We start from the raw sequence: 23,339 nt of genomic DNA, 5'->3' as shown, positions 1-23,339 counted from the left end.
TAACTGCCTCTGAAAATCCACTGGAGGGTCAGCTATGGGTCACTTCTGACTCTAAAGTACACAACAACAATAGCAACATTTGTCATAGAACAAAAATTATGATGAATTCCTTAACACATTGCCGCACACTTTTAAATTGACGACCATGCTTAGAAACACATTTTGCCATCATTTGCAGCAATGTGTTAAAAAAAAAGATAGCTATCATAATTCAAAATGCCACATTTCACATGACACATCCCAGCACAAGGAAGGAAGGGCATAAAAATAAAGATTGCTCCTCATTTTCCTTATTATTATGTGCCATCAGTTCGGAACTGATGAATAACTGACCCTCCAGCAGGTTGTTAGAGGTTCTATAAGACCCAAGAGAAGATTGACCATGGTTTCTCCCATTGAACATCTGATGCGTTCAAATAGCATTCATTTGGGTTGGCCACTAGACAACCAGAGCTCCTTATAGTTGTTGTTGTTGTTGGTTGTTGTTTTGTACCATCGAGTCAGAACCAACCCATAGCTGACTCTCTGGCAAGTTTCAGAGGCAGTTAATCACATGGGCGAAGATTGTCCATCTTTCTCCTATAGACTTACGGATTAATCCAAAACACGTGCCTTCACGATTGTAGTACACCTTCTTACCACTAAACCACATTGTTGCTGGTATGTGCCATCAAGTTGAGTACAACTTATAGCAGCCCTTATGAACAACAGATCTGAATCCTATCCTATTCTGTACCATCTTCACCATCTCTAATACACTTTGGCACATTGCTGCAGTCACTGTGTTTATCCATCTTGATGGGTGTCTCCCTTTCTTTGTCTGACACTCCACCCTTCCAGGAATGATATTCATTTCCAAGGAATAGCCTCTCATAACAACATGTTCAAAGTATGAGAGACAAACCTTTGCCATATTTACCTCTAAGGAGCACTCCAGCTGTACCTTATCCATGACATCTATTTGTTCTATTGGCAGGCAGCCCAGTATTCATTACTCTTCTCCAACACCACAACTCAAAGGCACCAATTCTTCTATCATCCTTATTCATTGTCCAGCTCTCAGAAGCAGAGCAAGTGATTAAAATGATCATATCCTTAATAAGGTGCACATTAGTTTTCAGACTGACATTGCTCTTCAGTACTTTGGAGAGGTCTTGCCCAAAACAATGTCTCCTTATCTCCTTACTGCTGATACTGAGGATATTGATTGTGGATCCAAGCAAGAGGAAATCATTGACAGTTTTAATCCTTTCTCCATCTATCATAATGTTGTCCATTGTCCCACTGATAAGGACCTTTGTCTTCTTGATTTTATGATGTAATCCATATTGAAGGCTGTACTCTAATCTTCCAAAATATAAGCTTCAGATCTCCCTTGCTTACAACACTCTTGGCACCAGCAGCCAGGAAATTAAAAGATGTATTGCGATGGGAAAGTCTGCCTTTAGGGACCTCTCCAAAGTACTGAAGAGCAATGGTGTCACTCTGGAGACTAAGGTGCACCTGATACAGGCCAGGGTCTTTACAATCACTTGTTATGTGTCAGAGAGTTGGACAATGACTAGGGAGGATAGAAGGACAATTGATGCCTTTGAGCTGTGGTGATGGAGAAGAGTATTGAATGTACCACAGACTGCTAAGTAAACAAACAGATTCATCATGGAGAGGATTAAACCAGACTGCTTCTTAGAGGCAAGGATTCTGAGGCTTCATCTGACATACTTTGGACATGTTACAAGGAGGAACCAGTCCTTGAGAGGGACAACATGCTTGGGAGGGTGGAGGGACAGAGTAGGAAGAGAAGACCCTCTATGAAGTGGATTGATTCAGTGACTGGGATCATCAGGATGGGGGTGTTGGAAACAGTGAGATTGGCACAGAACAGAGCAGAGTTCAGGGCTCTTGTACATAGGGTCATTATGAGTCTCAAGCAACTCAATGACACATAACAACAACAACAAAATGAAATATTCACAACTCTTCTGTAACACCATAGCTCAAAGGCATACATTTTTCTTCTGTCATCTTTATTCATTGTCCAGCTCTTAAATGCATAGCAAGTAATTGAAAAGAACATTATCTGGATCAGGTATATCTTAGGCCTAAAACAAACATCATTGCTCCTGAGTAATTTAGAGAAGTCCCTGACAGCAGACTTTCTCAGTGCTGTACATCTCCTGACCTCCTGGTTGCTAATGCAAAGTATGGTGGTGATGGGTCCAAGTAAAATGAAATAATTGACAATTTCCACCTTTTCTCCATCTCTCATGATATTGTTTATAGGTCTAGTGGTGAAAACTTTTGTTTTGTTTTTGTTGAGATAAAATATATATATTGAAGGCCTTAGTCTATAGTCTTTGATAGAAAGCATTTCAAGGCCTCTTTACTTGGAACAAACAAGGTTGTGCCATCTGCATAACTGAGATTGTTGATGAGTTCATAGATTCTAGCTTCTCAACTGATTTTCTCAACATACATACTGAATAGGTTTTGAGAGGATACAATACATACTCTTCTTAATTTTAAACCATGTAATGTTCTCTTGTGTTCATACAACATTCTTTTGGTCTAGATACAGGTTTCACGTAAGCACAATTAAATGTTCTGGGATTCCTATTCCTCTCAATTTTAGCCATAGTTTGTTATGATCTGCACAGTCAAAAGCTTTTGAATAGTCAATAAAGCACAAATTCCTCTGATATTCTCCGCATTCAGTGAGGATCCATCTGACATTATCCCTGGTACCACAGCCTCTTCAAATCCAGATTAAATTCCATCAATTCTCTGTCCATGTTCTTTTCTAGTCAGTTTTGGATGATCTTCAATAATATTTTACTGTTGCTGTTGTTGTTGTTGTTATGTGCCATCGAGTCGTTTCCGACTCATAGCGACCCTATGCACAACAGCTCTAAACCCTGCTCTATCCTGCGCCAACCGCACCGCCTCTGACACACCCATCCCGATTACCCCAGTCACTGAATCAATCCATCTCATAGAGGGTCTTCCCCTACTGCGCTGTCCCTCCACCCTCCCAAGCATGATGTCCCTCTCCAAGGACCCGTCCCTCCTGGCAACATGTCCAAAGTATGTCAGACGAAGCCCCAGAATCCTTGCCTCCAAGGAGTAGCTTGGTTTAATCCTCTCCAAGATGGATCTGTTTGTTTTCCTGGCAGTCCAGGGTACATTCAGTACCCTTTCTCCAGCACCACAGCTCAAAAGCATCCACTCTCCTTCTGTCCTCCCTAGTCATTGTCCAACTCTCTGATGCATAACAAGCGATTGCAAATACCATGACCTGTATCAGGCGCACCTTAGTCTCCAGAGAGACACTGTTGCTCCTGAGTACGTTTGAGAGGTCCCTAACGGCAGACTTTCCCATCGCGATACGCTTTTTGATTTCCTGACTGCTGGTACCAAGAGTGTTAACTGTGGAGCCGAGCAAAGTGAAGCTGTGAACACTCTCAATCTCTTTACTAGCATGTAATATTATTGATATTGTTCAATTATATTTATATAATGTTGAAAGCCAATCCCACTGTCTCCAACACATTTAACCCCATTACCCCAGTATTTGTGTCAATCCCTCTCCTCCTGGGCCTTTCCAAGTTGTATGTCTTTCTCTGGGGACTGTTCCTGCCTGGAAACATGCCCAATATATGTCTATAAAAAGAGAGCCATATGGCGAGCATTATATCTGACCTTTATCAACTTTGCAGAGGGAAACTATCCCTAGCAACTGTCCATAGCAACAGTAACATAAATTAATTCCTACGAAGTTAAATATGTCCCCCATGCTCCCATGTCTCTTTCTACTCATCTCAACACCAAATCTTACTGCTCTGCTTAGTCCAAAATCCAATGTGATAGTTCACAGTCCACACAGAACCATACTGAGGAAGTCAAAAGTTTATTGTCCAGATTAATAACAGAATACAATCAACACAGATGCCAAAATGTATACACAGCCACTTCAGCCTTGAGCCTCACAACACTAAGTGTTCCCAAGTTTTTATTGTTGTCAATATTAGCTCTCCCTTGAATTGTTCGACACAGTTCTCCATCCTGCCAATATTGACTCCCCTTCCCCTCAACATATTGTCCAACAAAGTTCTCAGTCCTGCCAAAATTGTCTTCCCACCATTGTGCAGTAGCATTCTCAGTCCTGCCAATATTGGCTCTCCTCTCAAGGTCTCATCTCACAGATATCTCCAGTTCAGCAATGGCTACTACTGCTGTCCTGAAGCATGTCCTACATTTTCCTGCCTTTGGTTCACTGTGGTGGGGAAGCTCTTCTCTTTGGGGAGGATTTTTTTCTCTTCTGGTGAGAGAAGATTTTTCTCTGCAACCAGAACTCTTCAGTTTATTCACAAGAATAGCCAATCCTCTTGTGGATTGTTAAGACTGGTCAATCCTCATGTGGAATGGCAGATAGCCAGTCCCTTGGTGGATAAGACAACAATCCTCGTTTCTGCCCATTCACATGGGTCAGTAATCTGCATTTGAATAATGCTGGGAAAGCCATATTGAAAAACAAACTCCATGAGACACCCTCTGGCTTTTCCAGCCATTAACATTATCATAAGAAAAAATCATTTTCTTTCTAAGACATACAATAGTTATAGTTCAGCAACTTCATTCCTTATGCTTTTATATCCTTAGTTTAGATAGCCAGTTTCTGGTTTGCCCATCCCTATCATGCCAGTACTCTGAGGAAAGAAGCATGTTCCTCTGAAGACTATTCTGGTCCAGTGAAAACTTTTAGCATCTGCATTCGTAAACAAAATCTAGTCAATAGCAAGTCATCCAGTTGCAGGCATAAACACTAGCTCACAGAGTGGAACATCTTCTTGGGTTCTGGTCAGTTCATCTTAAGTTGCCCAAGGCTAGGTCCAAATGGTCATCAGCTGAAAATTCACAAGTCCACAGTCTTCTTGTATTCCAGACTGACTGGTCCTTTCACTTAGTGTTTGCCACCACATGAGGCCAAGTCAATAAGATGGGATCCCCGCTTCTCAAAAGCAGCAACCCTGTTGCGCTTATCCATGTCCATACTAGGTCACCAGTGCTAATGGAACATGTCCAAACTTAGCCTGTTGTTTCCTTGGTGCATGCATCTTAGTTCTACTCTGGTGGATCCAGGTGGGCACCCAGAGTGAGCATATTCACCAGCTCCCTTTAACTTCTCAGAAGCTAGACTACTTATTTGTTTTAAAAGGTCTTTTTTCTTTTTCTTCCATATGTACCCAAAATTCCAAGGAAAATCTATTCACTTCTCAGAGTACATGGGGTGTTTAATCCTAGGTTAAGCCCCATACTGTCTAATCTGCTGCTTTCAACAAGCATTTCTCCAGGGAAATTCCTCCCATTTTAATATGTCCACTAATAGACCTTGGGACAGATTACATACTTTGAAGATTTACAATATCTAGTAATCATTTGTGCTTTACTGATGATGCAAAAGCATTTGACCATGTGGATCATAACGAGTTGTGGCTAACACTGAGAAGAATAAGAATCTTAGAGCACTTCCTTGTGCTCATGTGAAACATATACCTGGACCAGGAGGCTATTGTGTGAACAGAGCTGGAAAACACAGCATCAGTTAGAATTAAGAACGGAGTATGTCAGGGTTGTATACTCCCTACATAACTTTAATCTGTATGCTGAACAAATTATTTGAGAAGCTTGATTCTATAAAGAGGAATGTGGTATCTGAATTGGAGGGAGACTCATCAATCACCTGAATTATACTGGTAATACAACCTTGCTTGCTGAAAGTAAGAACTTGAAGCACTTGTTGCAGAAGATCAAAGGATGCAGACTTCAATTTGGATTGTATCTCAATGTCAGGAAAACAAAGATTCTTACCACTGGAGCAATAGGCAACATCATGTTGGATAGAAAAGTAATTCAAACTGTCAACAACTTCGTCTTACTTGCATCCATGCTTAACACCCTTGGTACCAGCAGTCAGAAAATAAGGAGATGCAATGCACTGGGAAAATAAGCAGTTAGGGACCTCTCTAAATTATTGAGGAGTAATGATGTCAGCTTGAGAAATTAAGGTGCATATGATTCATGCTCTGGTCTTTCTGATCACTTGCTATGCATCTGAGAGCTGCACAATGAATAAGGATAACAGAAGAAAGATGACAGAAGAAGAATTGATGTCTTTGAGCTATGGAGATCCATCTCATCGAGGGTCTTCCTCTCCTGTGCCATCCCTCCACTCTCCCAAACATGATGTCCCTCTCCAAGGATTGGTCCCTCCAATGTATGCCCAAAGTATGTCTGATGAAGTTTCAGAATCTTTGACTCCAAGAAGCAGCCCAGATTCACCCTCTCCAGGACAAACCTGTTTGTTCTCCTAGCAGTCCATAGTATATTCAACACTCTTCTCCAGCACCACAGCTCAAAGGCATCAATTATCTTTCTATCATCCCTAGTCACTGTCCAACTCTCCGATGCATAGCACTCAATTGTGAAGGCTTTAGCCTGGATCAGGCACACCTTAGTCTCCAGCCTCATGTCGTTGCTCTTCAATACTGTGAGGTCCCTGACAACTGACTTTCCCAATGCAATAATTCATCTCTTCATTTCCTGGCTGCTGTTACCAAGAGTGTTGACTGTGGAGCCAAGCAAACTCGAACTGTTAGCTGTCTCAATCTCTTCACATCCATGTCCTATTAATAGAATAAAAAAAATCACAGTGGCCTAATACAGGCAGGGAGACTTAGATCTTATTAACTTAAAAACAAACAAACAAACAAACAAAAAACCCCTCATTTGAGAGGCTAGCTCCATTACATCCCAGAAAGGTACAAATAGATTAGTCCAAGTTAATCATATCAGTTCCATATTTCTTCACTTCTGTGGTTTCTATAGAATCCAATTCTGGCTTGTGAGATGGAAGGACACATGTGGAGAAAGATTTGATTTACGTTAAAAGAGGCCAAGGAGAGTAATACTTATATTTGTGTTTGCTTCTCGACCGTGGTGGTGTATGAGGATGTAATGACCTGCATCATCTTGCATTTATGAAAGATGTTAGCCACAGACTGAGACTAGCAGGTTGGAAAGAGAGAATTTGGTCCAACGATGCCAGTAGTGAGCCTAACAACTTTGAAGCAATATTATTTTGAACCTTCTTATTATATATGTTAATAATAAATATTTTTATTTTGAATTGCAATTTCTATTGTTTGCCACTAGAAATACCCTACTAAATTATTTTTTTCAATAATTTATTTTCTTTTGGGGGATTTTTGAAAATACATACAGAAGAACATAACACCAGTTTCTACATGTACAATGAATTCATATTGATTACACTCTTTGATTTAGTGTGGTCGCTCTCATGTTTTTATTCTGAGTTATTCCTTTCTTTTAACATAACAACTGTCACCTAATTTTCCATCTAATTTTTAGTTGCTTATTTTTTTCAAATGCTATTTTCAATTTTATCCTATGTAAACAGATCATAAAAGATCTCGCTCAAGGCAAACATTCTTTATCCGTCTTAATATCATTATCCTTATTCAAACTCATAGGAGTATAAAATTTAATTCTGAGCAAAGTTACTTTATTAAAATTAATATTGCTAATTCTTTCTAAGAAGCCATAGTACGATAGTAGATCACATGTTGGGCTCCTAAGCAAAGCCTAGAATTTGGAACTCGCAAACTGTTTAACAGGAAGAGATCAACTCCCTCTTTCCCTTATGATTTACAGATTTGGAAACTCAATTGGGAGGGAGTGTCACTTTGAGTTGGAAATTACTTTGATAAAGTGAGTGTTTTAAGTTCTTTTTAGTGGACGAATTTGGTTTTTCCTAAAATTGCTGGTGTAAATGTAATTGGAAAAGAAGTGGTTCACAGTGAGAGGAACTCCTTATGGAATGCAGTTAAAATAGCTTTTCTTCTGTAAGGATTGTTTTCCTGAAGGAGCTAGAATACTCAAGTTCATTGGAAAATTTTCTTCTCTTGATCAGCACTTGGAATTAAAATATAAACCTTTATCTCTCAGACACTAAGCCGTTCTCTGTCTAGACAAGTTAATATTTTAATCGGATTATGTTGTTGTTGTTATGTGCCATCGAGTCGCTTGCAACATTGGAGAGATCGTGTGTATGTGTGTGTCTCTGTGTGTTTCTGGTCTGATCCACTATATGTAGACCTTATGGTTTAAAAAGTCAACTTTATCCTAAGCCAACTTCAGTTTATACTTGGCATAATAGTGAAACTTCATCTCACATACTGTGGGTATGTTGTCAGGTAGGATTAGTCCTTGGAAAAAAGATGTCATGCTGGGAAAAGTTGAGAGAAAAAAAGAAGACCCTCAACAATCGTTTGTTACATTGATTGTCACAATGGGTTTGAGCGTATTTGAGATTGTGAGGATGGCATAGGATTATGGCAAGATTCAGATCTGTTGTTCATCGGTTCACTATGATTCATAGTCAAGTAGAGGACACATATCAACAACCATCATACTACACCTAGATGACACATAAGAACAACACTCAAGCTACATTCTGACTGCCATTATTTCCAAGAACCATTCCTGTTATAATTAAGAATCATCTGCAGGAGGTTTTTGCAATTAGGATAAAGCTTTTAGAAGCTTCAAAGAGAAACTGGCCAAAACCTCTCTCTTCTCATTTGAGTCTAGAAAAATAAGACTCAGGTGTAAATTATTTCTTAGTTTATTTGTTGATCAAGTCACCTGATGCATTTTGCTCCTATTTTCCTTAACATACTATGATAGGTAGGTGCCTTTGAGTTGATTTTAAATTCATGGTGACAGAATACAAAGTCCTGTGTCATATGATCTCTAGCATATTCAGGTCTATTACTGTGACTTTTATGGTTCTTATTATAAAGCTCCCTCTCCTTCACTGACCCTCTGCTTCACCATGTTGTCCTCCTTCAAAGTAAGAGAATTGGACAATGATCCATTATGATCAGTAAATTTCCATTGGACTGTTTAGGTTGTAGATGATCATACTGTTGTGTTGTGTTGTGTTGTGTTGTGTTATGTTGTGTTGTGTTGTGTTTTGTTTTGTCTTAGTCTGGAAGCTCCACTGAAACTTGTGGTCCTGTTAACATTTGAAATGCTAGTAACATAGAGAATCACAAGAACATGTAAACTACCATAGTTTAACATATGGGCAGATGGTTGGTGAAGTATGCTCTAAGAGATACTAATATGTTATCTTATTTAGATAGATGTAAAGTGAAATTTATGGACAAAATGTTGATTTTGAATTTTAAACTAAAACTCAGAATAGAATTGGAACATTACAGGACCTTCTCATTCCCACCTTGCCTATAATATCTTTCAATAATTAAAAAAACAAATTGCCAAAATGAGCATGATGTTTTCTTTTTTGAATTCTATTTTTATTACAAATTTAGAAAATCTTTTACAATTTTGTATTCTGTTTTAGCAGAAAATCTGTTTGATTGTTTTCTCGTTATAATCTGACAACTTTTTTACCTACTTATATGTCCAATGGTTCCCTGGAATTTGAAATAAGCCAAGTGACATAACCTTTAGATTAGTTTTAATCTCTAATATTAATAATAGTTATCTTAGCTGAAAGTAATAACTGTTTCTACCAAAGTTACAGTAGATGTCACTCCAAAATATTTGTGCTCTATCTGAAAGACATTCCCATCATTTTTTTAGTATCGTCAATTGTAAGGCATCCATAGATTTTATTGTAGTATTTAAAGTATAAGAATATGAAGCAAATGATCCATTAAATACAGTATTTTTAGTCAACTCTCTGGTGGACATTATCATAAGAGGATATGATAATTCTTATTTTGTATCATATGTAAAGATTTTAGATAATACTTTCATTATAATCAAAGTCTAAAAATTTTGTAAAATCTTGTTTGACTGTTATTGGTTAGATACAGCATCACAGTAGTGTACAGCTTTTTATTATTTATACTGGTGGCCATTACCTTGAGTGGTATTTTAAAGTTGTATCTGTAGTTCTTAATTAGTTCAAATGACACTTTTATTTTTTAATTATTATTTTCCCTTTTTTAATTCTATTGTCCCTAAACATTAATGACTTCTATTACAGTCAACTAAAAGCTCTGTACAAATAAATTCACATATTCTTTAATATTTCTCCTAATTACTAGTTATGTAACTTTGCCCTTAAGCAAGTTACTTAATTCTCTGTTCTTCAGTTTTCCCCACCTATAATATAGTATTAGTAATATTGTTAGATGCTATTGAGTCAACTATGATTCATAGCCGACCCTATGAATGACAGATCTGAACTCTGCTCTATCCACTGCCATCCACCTCTGTCACAATTGAATCCATTGTTAAGGTCACTGTGTAAATCGATCTCATTAAGGATCTTAATATCCTTCACTCACCCTCTACTTTTCCTAGCATGATGTCCTTTCCTAAGGATTGGCCCCCTCCTAATGACATGCCCAAAGTATATGTTAACAATAGTATCTGCCAATCAATGGTGGTGGTATGAAGATTAAAGGAAATAACATATATACAAATATTTATAATAATATATAAATATTTAGTACCCCTAAGTGCTCAGCAAAATTTAGCTATATATTTGAATCATAGCTTATACTTCCTTGTGATTCTTCCTTTTTTACAGCTTTTACATTTTGGTAGATGGTTATTTGGAATTTGGGCCCTTCACAAAATGTGTCAGTGCATACGAACATCTTGTTTTGGTGATAATCTTTGCCTTCTGTTACATTTTATAACATGTGATGAGCAGTCTTTTGTATATATAACAGCTTTAACTGTTGACTTTTACCATTGAGATGATTCTTATTCATAATGAGTTTTGTGCCAGAATTGAACTTCTCCATTGGATTTTAAAAACTGATCATTCAGAAGCAAATTGTCAGGTCTGTATTCTGAGGTGCCTCAAGTTTGAACTGCTAACTTTTCCACTATTTGCTTAACCATTTCTGCCATCCAGGATCTTCAAATCAAATTGCTAATTTTCTCATTCACTTGTATTGTTATTTGTCATTCTTCAATCTAACAAAACTTTATGTCCATATGTAATTGACTTGCTTGCTTTTTCCAATTATAGACAGGATAAAGATAAAAGGGTTTCTCCAGGGCTTTGCCTCAACTACAAATTCCTCTCAGTAATAATTACAGTGACATGTATAATTAACTTGGTGGTTGTTGTTGTTGTTAGATGCCCATCAAGTCAGTCTCCTGTAATTAATAGCGACCCTATATACAATAGCTGTGAGCCCTGTCTTATCCTGAGCCTATCTCACAGATTCCAACATACCTACTCCTATTACCCCAGTTATTGTGTCATTTTCATCTGGGAGCATCCTCTCCTGTGCTGTCCCTCCACCCTTCCAAACATGATACCCTTCTCCAAGGACTGGTCTCTCCTGGCCATATACCCATAGTATGTGAGATTGAGCTTCAAAATCCTTGCCTCCATGGAGAATCTTAGTTTCATCCTCTCCAGTACAGACCTGTTTGTTCTCTTGGCAGTCTGTGGTATGTTCAGTAGTGTTTTCTAGAACCCAACAAAGGTCTCAGTTCTTCTGCCATTCGTTGTCATTGTCCTGTTTTCTGATGCATAACAAGTATTTGTGAAGACCATGGTCTAGATCAGGCATACTTAGCCCCTAAACTGACATCATTACTCTTTAGCACTTTGGCAAGGTCCCTAATGGCAGATTTTTCCAATGTAACTTGTTTTTTTGTTTCATCTTTTAACTATCACTCTTCTGATTTCCATTCTCAGCATAATTATGTAATTCAAAGCAGCTAGAGCCAGTCTGTCTCATCTCACTAATACCTAAGATGTCAATGTTCATTCATCCATTTTATTTTCACAACTTCTAGTTTTCCAACATTTATACTTCATACGTTTCACTTTCCAACTATTAAAGAATGTTTGCAGCTCTTTCTCCTAATTTTTATTCACTTCCAGTCTTGGCGCTACAGATCATACTATAGCTATTCATGTTAGAAGATAGAAAATGTCTTTTGTCCATAAAGTTTTCAGAAGTCTGCTATTTTATAATTGGATGGCCAATTCTGCTTCCTAGTCTATTCTAAACTGGGATCTCTACTAACGCCTGTCTACCATAGGTGACCCTCTGCTTTTGACAAATTAGTGGCCTAGCTTTCAATATCGAAGCAACCCACAAGTTACCTCAGTACAGCAAACTTACAGACAAATATTGTACTCATAAGAATATTATAAATAAGCTAGACTATAGATACCTTTTTGAAAAGTAATTAACAATATGTAGGTTATTCCCTCAATGCAACAAAATGACAAAATAAGTATGGTATCTCTAATAGCAAATCATATGTATAAATATCATGTTGCCAAATCCAGTTGAAGCTTGCAGTAATGTGGCAGGATGGTGTCTCAAATGGGTATAGAAGCAGTTCAACTAAGACCCACAGCTGGCTTGATGGAGTAAAGTCCTGGATGTTATTATTAAGGTCACACTGATGTCTTACATGGATTTTTGATGGTAGTGCTCAGCACAAGGCCTAGCTAGGGGTCTTAGATGGAGGGCCCAAGGCGACTGTGTTATTAGAAAGGCTGACATAGAGGGTTGATGATGCTTTAAAATAAGAGACCCAGCAAGCAAGAAGTGGTGTTAGTACTCTTCAACTGTGTATATGCACTTACTCCTTTATATTTTATTGATATTGGAAATTTTAAGTCAGATATTAAACTCTTTAACCATGTATCCCATAAAAAAGAAATGGCCAACAGTATATTTTTATAATGCTTACAAGAGGTAAATACTATTGTTTTACCAATAATTAACATAAAATTACACTAAAGGAGATAATTATTAATTATTTTAATGAGTTTATTTTTTAAATGTTTAAAGTACATTAGAATTAGTTTTTATACTTCATAGATATTTAGAAGTAGGTATGAGGAAGGAATCTTTCAAAAATAATAGTCCTTCACTGGCATTCCTTTATTTTAAATCAGAATAATATTAGACATTGGCAATACTTCTGCAATATTGCAATTTTTTAAACACACAGATCAAGTAAATATGCAGTCAACTCTCAGTTATTCAAACGAATGGAAGAGAGGATGGAAGCAGGCATTACTATTTCTCTAGTTCCTGCCCTCTAGTTCTAACAGAAAATTGTTGAGAGGCTCATTCCCAACAAATCTTATTCTTTTCATCTTGGTTATGTTATATGTTCTCACCCTTGTATCAAGTATTAGATCAAAAATACAATTTATGATCGAGTTTACAAAAAAGTTTCATACTTTGCTCTTACTTATATATTAAAATAAATTAGTATCTTATCATTCCTTTCATACTAATAAAACTTACATGAGAGTTTCATAGCAGTTGCTAATACTATTAGAATATTGCCCTGATGGCTCTTAAGATTAGTTACATATAAAAGTCTTATCTTTTATTTGCATTTCACAAATAATGAAAACCTTTCAAAGCATCACCTCATACTATGAACTTGATTTTTCATTTTTTAATATAATTTTTGTAAGAAAGTTGCTATTTTGAGGAGTCTTAAGAAGTCTTCCAACTCTGAATTGTTAATGTGTGCAGTACTTCTGAGTACTGTGTGTTTGTAAAATGAAGAAATGCTGAAGGAATTTATGTGTGAAAACAGTATGCTGCGTGTATATAATACGTCATTTTCTCTACCAATTAACTGCACACACTGTGCTGTTATCCAGACATAAGCATTCATGTGAGTGCATGTATCTGGATAACTGCTAGTTGAAATAAACACACCTGCCTTTTATTTCAAAAACTGCACATTCAAATCCACATAAGACATTTCTTTGAATGTGACCTCCGTGCATATGAGAGAACATTGGTTTCAGCGTTTGATTTTGTTTTTGATGTTTTGTTGTTGTTTTGATTTAAATCTAAAGTTAGTATAAATGAGTGATGCTTCTCTGGAAAAAAGAATGCATGCAGAGAAAAGGAAATTCAAAGATAAATCCTATAAAAAGCATTAAAATTATTTTGTCTTACGGTTTTCCTCAATATGTGTTGTAAATGCAGTCTTGGAGAATGTAGCAATACTTGCCAAACACAGCTAATAAACTTGCCTGGTGATGTGCCTACTTTAAGTTAAATATTATACTTTCTGGAATGAAATTACATTGCTTTTTCATGTGTACAATTATTTTTTTTTCCTTAATAATCCTTTTCCTTGAAAAGTGTACTAGAATATGTATCTGAGTTTTAAGAAGTTGTGTTTTCTATTAGGAAGAGGAAGTGTTCATTAAAAAGCTTATTTTCAAGTCTGTGTAGTGGTTTCTTCCCTACTTCCATCACCATATTTCTGTAGAGTTAGTTTTAACTGACATGAGCCAGAAAATTGAATTAGGATTTCTTTAGGAATCTTAACTTTGAATTTCCTACTTTTCATTGCATGTAAAATACCAGACATAAATAATAATTTCAGTTCAAGTTCTAGCTTGTATTTTGCATGTTAAAGCTATAAAAAGTCTATTTATGCTGAGAATAATTTATAGGTTTTGCTCCACTGTTACCTAATTGTTAAAGATTATAAAGACTAATTTTATTTGTATTTATTTGTTTTTCTGCCTTAGGGAGTGAACTACTTTATGTCCAAGGGTATTATAGATGACTCGCCAAAGGAAATAGCAAAGTTTATCTTCTGTACAAGGACACTAAACTGGAAAAAACTGAGAATCTATCTTGATGAAAGGTAAGAAGATAAAGTATTAGTGAGAAATAAGTTCTTTAATACTTTGAATAAGTTTTATTTTAACAACTGTTTTACGTAACAACTGTATCTTTGAAAAAAATAAGTAAAAACATGAAAAGATTCTCATATCTTCCATTTTTCTCTGTGAGCTCATGACTTGTTTATGAGTATTGTGTCACTATAAAAATTTACATGCAGAAATAGATAAAAGAGATCTGGTGGCCTGGTTGGTAAAGGATTTTGGCACCACTCCAAAGGCAGGTGATTCAGTTCCACTTGTTGCTTTGAGGGAGAAAGATTGGCAGTTTCTTCCTGTGCAATTTACAAGCTCTGAAATGCCCCTGGAGGGTAAGCCATAATTTGGTTCCAACTCAACGTAAGCACTTAAGAATAACAACATAATAAGCACAGAAGAATGGAAGCCAATCTTACGTATAATAACAAGTCAAAAACCTGCATTTTTTATATGTGGAAGTCATAGCCCTCATTTTTCCATTATAACTAATAATAAATTTCAAGTATTTGGATACCTAGATGTTATGAATTCTGAAATTGTCCATATAAAAATATAATAATGCAAATTATAGTCATAAATTCACAAATCTTAGCAATATGAAATGTGTGTATATTTGTATGTATAAAATACACAAAAGTGCCATGCATGAGCTTGATAATTCTGAAAATATGACATTTAATTATATGTTTTTCAGAGATGATGATGATGATTGTACTTGCTTGTTAAACTGTTCCAATTTGCTACTCCTTCGATTTACTTTCATTCTGGCTATCAATGAACATAAAAAGATTCAGATAATAATTGATATGACATTAGGGAGTTACCATGTTTAAAATAACTCTCATACGAACCTAATGAATTACTGGGAAATGTATTTCTATTTCTGTGTATTTTTCTGCCTTAGCATTTTTTAGAATTATTTATTTAAGTTGCAAATCTTAATCAGAAGTATGTTTTATAACCTCCTAAATGTCATTGAGATACAAACTGTACAGAAATACTTGATTTTCAAATGCACTGGATTTAAAAATTGGTAAAATGTTGCTTCCCTGGTCATATTCACTGCTTCTTCTATAAGAATTCAGTAATAGTCTGCAAACGTGTGTGTGTGTGTGTGTGTGTGTGAAAAAAGGATATAGACACCATGGGGACAGCCATACCCAACTTCTCCTAACTCCACAAAAGAGAACTACGTCATCAACAGCATCCACTCAACAAAACTAATTCCCATGAGGTCATACATGTTGCCCACCTGTTTCTGCTAATTCCAACACCAGCCTACGGCCTTATTGAAACTGAAATTTATTGCAGTAGCTATACAGACTACAAACTCATATTCATGATTAGGGAATTTAAAAGGTTATATTTAAAGTTGGCAACAGGATACAATTTCTTAGTCAGGACAACCTCTGAAGCGTGCTAACAGACTCTTTAGTCTTCAGCCTTGCATAGGCCAGTGTTACTATCAGTCTTTCAATCCTGCCAGTTATGTTGTCTCCCCTGAAGCTCTCCAGCAAGCTTGAACAAAGGCTTCTGGTGCCATAAGGTTGGCTCTGTCTCCTTCAGATCTCTGGTTCTCTTCTGTGACTGTTGCTGCTCTCGTGTAGGCCTAGCTGGCACAAGAATCTCTAGTTCGAAAGAGTGTGCATTTTCATTCACTGCTGCTGCTTTTCTGGTAGTGAGAGTCTCAAATTCTGCTGCTGAATCTGCTCAATTAAATAGCAAGAACAGCTAATCCCCTCATGACCAGACTGTCATACCCCATTTGCATATCGCTGCCCATCCAGTGACAAAGTCTAAGTCAATCAATGGATAAGAAAGCCATTTTGAACAATAAACCCCTGACATCACAATATAAAAATGGTATTATTGACCCCTTTTGACTTTAAGTCTCAGATATTGGAATCTATGGCTGGCACAGTTGGTTAAAACTACAGCTCTACACATTGACTTCTCAGATCCACCCAGAGAGGCCTCTGAAGATAAACCTAACAAATGACTTCTGAAAGATCACAGGCACTGACAATCCTAAGGAACCCTGTTCTATTCTGTAATACTTATATTGTTGTCGTTATGTGCTGTCAAGTCTCCTGCAACTCATAGCAACCCTATGTACAATAGTCCTAAACCCTGCTCTATCTTGTGCAAGTCTCATTGTCTCTGACACAACTACCTCCATTACCATAGTCACTGAATCAATCCATCTCATCGAGGGTCTTCTTCTCTTATGCTGTTCCTCAGCCCTTCCAAAAATGACATCCCTCTCCAAGGAATGATTCCTCTTTGCAAAAAAGTATGTCCAAAATATGTCAAACGAAGCTTCAGAATCTCCAAGGAGCAGCCTGGTTTAATCCTTTCTCGGATGAACCTGTTTGTTCTCCTAGCAGTCCATGGTATATATTAAGTAGTCTTCTCCAGCACCACAGCTCAATTCTCTTTCTGTCATCCTAGTCATTGTCTGGCTCTCTGATGCACCCCAAGTAATTGCAAAGACTGTGTCTTGGATCGTGGTTGCTGTGATGCTGAACACTGTGACACTGATGTGTCAAATATGATAATGGTTACCCATCGTGGACAGTGTTTGGTGGAGCTCCTCAATTAAAACAAGTGTGGAAGCAGGAGTGGCATCCACTTTCAAAATAGCTTGCCTTCAAAAACCCTATGAACTTGCAGATTGTTGATGAGTCTTTCTCCAGTCCTGATGCCACATTTCTGCTCATCGAGCCCAGCCTCCCAGATAATCTGTTCTGCATATAGATTAAAAAAGTATGAAGATAGGACATATCCCTTCCCAATTTTGAAACATGCAGTCTTTCCTTGCTTTGTGCTGACAACTGCCTCATGGTCCAATATAGGTTTTGCATAACCATTATGAAGTATTTTGTGATTCCCATTCTTCTCAGAGTTAGCTACAGTTTGTTGTGATCCATACAGTTAAATGCCTTTTCTTAGTCAATGAAATACAGATAGACATTCCTCTGGTATTCCCTGCATTCAGCCAAGATCCATCTAATATTAGCTATAATCACTAGTACCATGGCCTCTTCTAAACCCAGCCTGCAGTTCTAGTAGTTCTCTGTTGATGAAGTAGTTCCAGTCGTTTTTCGACTTACAGATTCCTAAACTCAAGAGATAACTGGCCGCAGAATAAGAAATTGGCAGCAGCTTGAGGTGTTCAGAATCACAGATACCCAGAAAGCTTGAGATATAAGCCATCATGTCGAGGGCTGGGTAGAGAGAGAGAGGTGTGAGTGGAGTAGGTGGGAGAAGAAAGAAGGGAATGCTGGTGGAGCAGGGAAATGGGTGTGTCAAGACACACATGTCAAAAGCAGGGACAACCCTGAATCTATTGGTTATTTCTACAATCGGGGAAATATCTTTTATCTGTTCTTTTCTGTAAAATTCTTGTCTGTCAGATATTGTTCTAAATCTGAGATTCCAATTAAGACAGACTAGGAAAAAGGATTGGCATGTACTTCCGAGATAGCAGGCCTTCAAAAACCCCGTGTACAATAGGAAATAAATACATATGGTCACTATGAATTAGAACCGACTTGATGGAAACTTGTTTAGGTTTTTTTTTGTGTGCGTTCATTCTTCCCCTCCCACCCCCCAAGTAATTGGCAAATTTCATTTATAAAAACTAGATTTCTTTTAAAAGATATTTTGGACTTTTCACAGCTGTTTAACTCTACTGTTTTGAATTGTAAAAGTGGACAGCAAAAATACATAAATTAATGAACTAAATTCTAATAAAACTTTACTTACAAAAATAAGTAATGCACCAATTTGAGCCACAATTTGGTTATCACTTTCGTAAACAATTGCTGGAGATCCAAGATTCTGATCATATAACTGTGATTGCTTAGTGAGGATTAAAGGATATTGTAACAAAATATAACTGTATCTTAGAATACTATTGATAGCAATATTTTATATATATGTATATACATAAAAGTACATAGTGATTTAATATGTACAAATGTACCTTTGTACGTAAATAATAATCATAATTAACTTGAATATAAGAAAATTGTTCCATCTAGTGGGATAAAATGGTATACTATGAAGTACTATATACTCATTAAAAAGAATTATTTAGATCTATATATAAAAGTGTGAAAAGATGACCACAATATTTATAAATTACTGTGCAAAAAAACCAAAAGTACTTTTGGAACAATTTCTATAATATATGTAGGCAGTTACATCTGACAGTGTGAATTGGGATAGAAAATAGAGAATCTCATTACCATATTTTATATAATTAATACACTCCCATGTGTTCATTAGGATTGTATCCTCTCCCTATATCTATTCAATCTGTATGCCGAACAATTAATTGAAAAGCTAAACTTTATGAAAAAGAACGTGGCATCAGGCAGAATTGGAAGAAAACTCAACAACTTCTGTTATGCTGACAATACACCTTGATTGCTGTAATTGAGAACTTTAATCACTTGCTGCAGAAGATCAAAAACTGTAATATTCAATATGGTTTACATCTCAGAGTCAAGAAAACAAAAATTCTCACCACTGTACAAATAGGCAACATCATGATAGAGGAAAGATTGAAAATGTCAACATTTTCATCTTTCTTGAATCCACAGTGAAGAACCTGGATATAGTTGATGGTGGTGTGTACTTTTGAGTCAGAACCAACTCATAGCTGATACTCTAGCTAGTTTTCAAAGGCAGTAAATCACATAGGAGGATATTGTCCTTGTACAAATCAACTGATGGATTTTAATTGTGTTCCTCCAGGTTAGGTGTGCAGCTCCTTACCCCGAACAGTCAGTACATCAAAAGACATGTTGTTGTTGTTGTTGTTGTTGTTGTTGTTGTTGTTGTGTGCCATTGAGTCACTTGTGACTCATAGCGACCATAGCGACCCTATGTACAAGAGACCTAAACCCTTCTCTATCCTGTGCCATCCTTACTGTCTCCAACACACTTATTTCCACCACCCCAATCACAGAATTGTTCCATCTCATTGAGGGTCTTCCTCTCCTGCACCATCCCTCCACTCTCCCAAACATGATGTCCCTCTCCAAGGACCAATCCCTCCTTGCAACATGCCCAAAGTATGTCAGACGAAGCTTCAGAATCCTTGACTCCAAGGAGCATTCTGGCTTCACTCTCTCCAGGACAAGCCTGTTTGTTCTCCTATCAGTCCATGGTATATTCAACACTCTTCTCCAGCACCACAGCTCAAAGACATCAATTCTCTTTCTATCATCCCCATTCACTGTCCAACTCTCTGATGAATAGCATGTAATTGTAAGACTATAACCTGGATGAGGCGCACCTTAGTCTCCAGCCTGACATCATTGCTCTTCAGTACATGTTACATTAGGAAAATCTGATGTTGAGAACTTTTCCAAAGTGCTAAAGACCAATGTTGTAAGATTCAAGACTATAGTATGCCTGATCCAAGCCTTGATCTTATAGATTGCTTGCTATAAATCTGAACGTTGGACACTGACTTAGGACAACAGAAGAGTCAATGCCTATGTATTATGGTATTGAGAAGTACTGAATATCCCATGAACTGCGAAAAGAACAAGGAAGAAATCATTCTTAGAGAAAGTGCTACCAGGATGCACCCTGGAGGCAAGGATGGTGTTCGTCTCACATACTTTAAATATGTTGTTATGAGGTGTCAGTCCTCAGAGAAGGACCTCATACTTGGAATGGTGGAAGGTCAGTGAAGGAAAGACAGACCCTCAACAAGGTAGATTGGCATGGTGACAACAGGCTCAACTCTATAGGTGATGGTGAGAATGGTACAGGATAGGGCAGAGTTCAAATCTGTTCACAGGGTTGCTATGAGTTGCAAACCACTCAACATCACATAACAACAGAATTTACCAAGAGGAGCTCTGGTGGCCTCGTGAGTAAGGAGCTAGGCTTTTAACCCAAAGACAAAGTTGGTTCTGATTGAGTAGCAGCTACCAATCTATTTACCAATTGCTTCCTTTCACTGAGAGATATTTTTGAAAAATTTTATGCTAGTTTTCAAAAATAAGAAGATATCAAAACTTTCCGTAGATAGTGTCATTAAAATACAAGGAAGGGACAAGGAATGGCACAAGTTGAAATTACAAGATGGAAGAAAGTTCTTGGCAAACAAACATAGAAGATACCTGTTATTTACATTTAAAAATATGACATTTTCATTAAGGAATTCTGTTTCTGTTTGGATTTAGCCAAGAAAACGTTTGAAGATTATATTCTTCTAATAATGAAAAACGTCCTTGTTCTTCATTTTATAATTATTAGTTTTACCTTAGTTTCTTATGATATAATCTGTTCATGAAATATTTTTAAATTAATTTTTCAAATGCTAATGTCTAGATTTTCTTTTAAGTTCTAAGAATTACACCTCTACTGTGAGACCTGATAACAATAAAATGTTTTCATTTAAGAATGATAATTTCTTTTTCTTGACACTATTTGTTTTCATTCTTTGATTTTCTTTTAAATAGAGAAATATTAACAAAGGCTGTATCATTTTGTCTTTCTTCTAGGAGAGATGTCTTAGATGACCTTGTGACGTTGCATAATTTTAGAAACCAATTCTTGCCAAATGCACTGAGAGAATTTTTTCGACATATCCATGCACCTGAAGAGCGTGGGGAATATCTTGAAACTCTTATAACAAAATTCTCACATAGGTTCTGTGCTTGTAACCCTGATTTAATGCGAGAACTTGGCCTTAGCCCTGGTAAGTATATGCAGTAAAATACTTCTTCCTTTCCTCCAACAATAAAAATACAAGAATAAAATATATGAGACATTTTGTTTCTAGTAATTACAAATGCTTCTATTCTTGGCTGTAGCATTGATTCCACAGAGTATATCATATACATAAACTTAGAAGGAATATCTTAGTATATGTTAGCTATTGTTTTTAATATAATAAATTAGCTGTTTTGGGGGGGAAACCACTTACCTACGTAAGTTCTTTAAGATTATTCTTGTTTATCTTTTAATATTTTTGCTAGTCTAATTAAAACAAAAAAAAATTTATGTTTATCGCAATCTACATATTATTAGATAGATAACATATAGAAAATTTCCACCAAAAATTTGTTTCTGACAGCAGTTTTCAGAGTATATATGTGAGCCTCCTATGTATTTTTTTTTATTTTATATAATTTCATTTATTTCTTCGTATGAAAATGCTTACTGTGCTTATGTTATTAAACACATTGCAGAATGTGTTGAACATTATTAAAAAGACATAATATTTAGCTTTTTTAAGACTATGTGATTCTGGAATATAAATACCGTAATTGTAGCCAACTTGTTGTTAGGTGCTGTTGAGTTAAGTAAAACTCATAGTAACCCTAGCAAATGATTATCAGAAATAGTAGGAACTGTCATATTTGATACTATTTTAGTAATAAACATTCAGTATGACCATAAGATTATATAAAGAAGAAAATCCATTTTATGCTCACACTTGGATGTAACCATCTTTCCTCGAAGATGGCTTTTGAAATTGTTATGTAACTTTTATAGATCTTTTAAATATATTTTCAAGAGAATATTAGTTCATTAATCATGTGTTATTGTTGTTATTGTTTTGTGCCATCAAGTCACCTGCAACTCCTAGTGACCCTATATACACAGCTCTAAAGCCTGCCCTGTCCTGAGCCCGTTTCACTGACTCCAGCACACCTATTCCCATTGCTCCAGTTGCTGTATCAATCCACCTCATCCAGGGCCTTCCCCTCCTGTGTTGTCCCTCCTACAATGTTTGTATTTTATTTTCTAGTACCAAGTTAGGGAGCTCTTGTGGCCTAGAAATAAATATCTGTGCTGCAATGCTGAAGGTAGATTAACTGCCTCTGAGAACCCACTAGAGGGTCAGCTATGGGTCAGTTCCCACTCCATGGTACTCAACAACAAAAACACTACGAAGTTAATGCTTTACTATTAGAAATGCTTTCAAATTAAATTTTATTATTAAGATGCCTTTATAAAAACAATAGAAAAGAATATTTTGTAAAAGTATTCTATGTAATTAAATATGTGACTTTTTTTAGAATGGCAACATACACAATACGATTGATTGTATTTTATGAATAGTTGAATGGAATGTTACATTTGAAATCTAAGGTGAAAACAAAGACAATTCTGAAATGTTTATATATATATAGAATAAATTTTGAGTATAAACTCCTACTAAAGTTATTTTCAACTGAAGAAAATGGTTCCTGAATTTCATAATTATGAATATAACTAAATTTATGTTCCGCTAGGGTGTTCTTTCATTAGTTTGCCCAGAATTTAAGAGTTTCTCAGTGCACCAAGCTTTAAATGCTAATATTGGGAAAGTCCCAGAAAGGTGGATAAGATGGTCATCCTGTAGTCAATTATGCTCTAATCGTGTTCTCTTGAAATTCTGAACATTTTTGTTCTATTTTGTCTCATTGGAACCTTATTTTTAAACAAACTAGTAATGTGAGTGCTTCTTTTTCCTTTCAGATGCAGTCTATGTACTGTGCTACTCTTTGATTCTACTTTCCATTGACCTCAGTAGCCCTCATGTGAAGAATAAAATGTCAAAAAGAGAATTTAT

The 23,339-nt window shown here is 36.4% G+C and overlaps 1 protein-coding gene across 1 annotated transcript in view; it reads left to right on the top strand.

The window, feature by feature from the left end:
• The window catches only part of FBXO8 (F-box protein 8), a 45,019-nt gene that overhangs the window by 18,584 nt on the left and 3,096 nt on the right, over positions 1–23,339 (top strand). The gene's annotated exons all lie outside the window — the stretch shown is intronic.

This window comes from Elephantulus edwardii, unplaced genomic scaffold (genome assembly GCF_000299155.1).
Source record: "Elephantulus edwardii isolate Elephantulus edwardi_28Jun2011 unplaced genomic scaffold, EleEdw1.0 scaffold00018, whole genome shotgun sequence".
NCBI lineage: Eukaryota > Metazoa > Chordata > Mammalia > Macroscelidea > Macroscelididae > Elephantulus > Elephantulus edwardii.
Note: the sequence above shows the minus strand (reverse complement) of the source record. Positions and strands in the feature narration are given on the sequence as shown.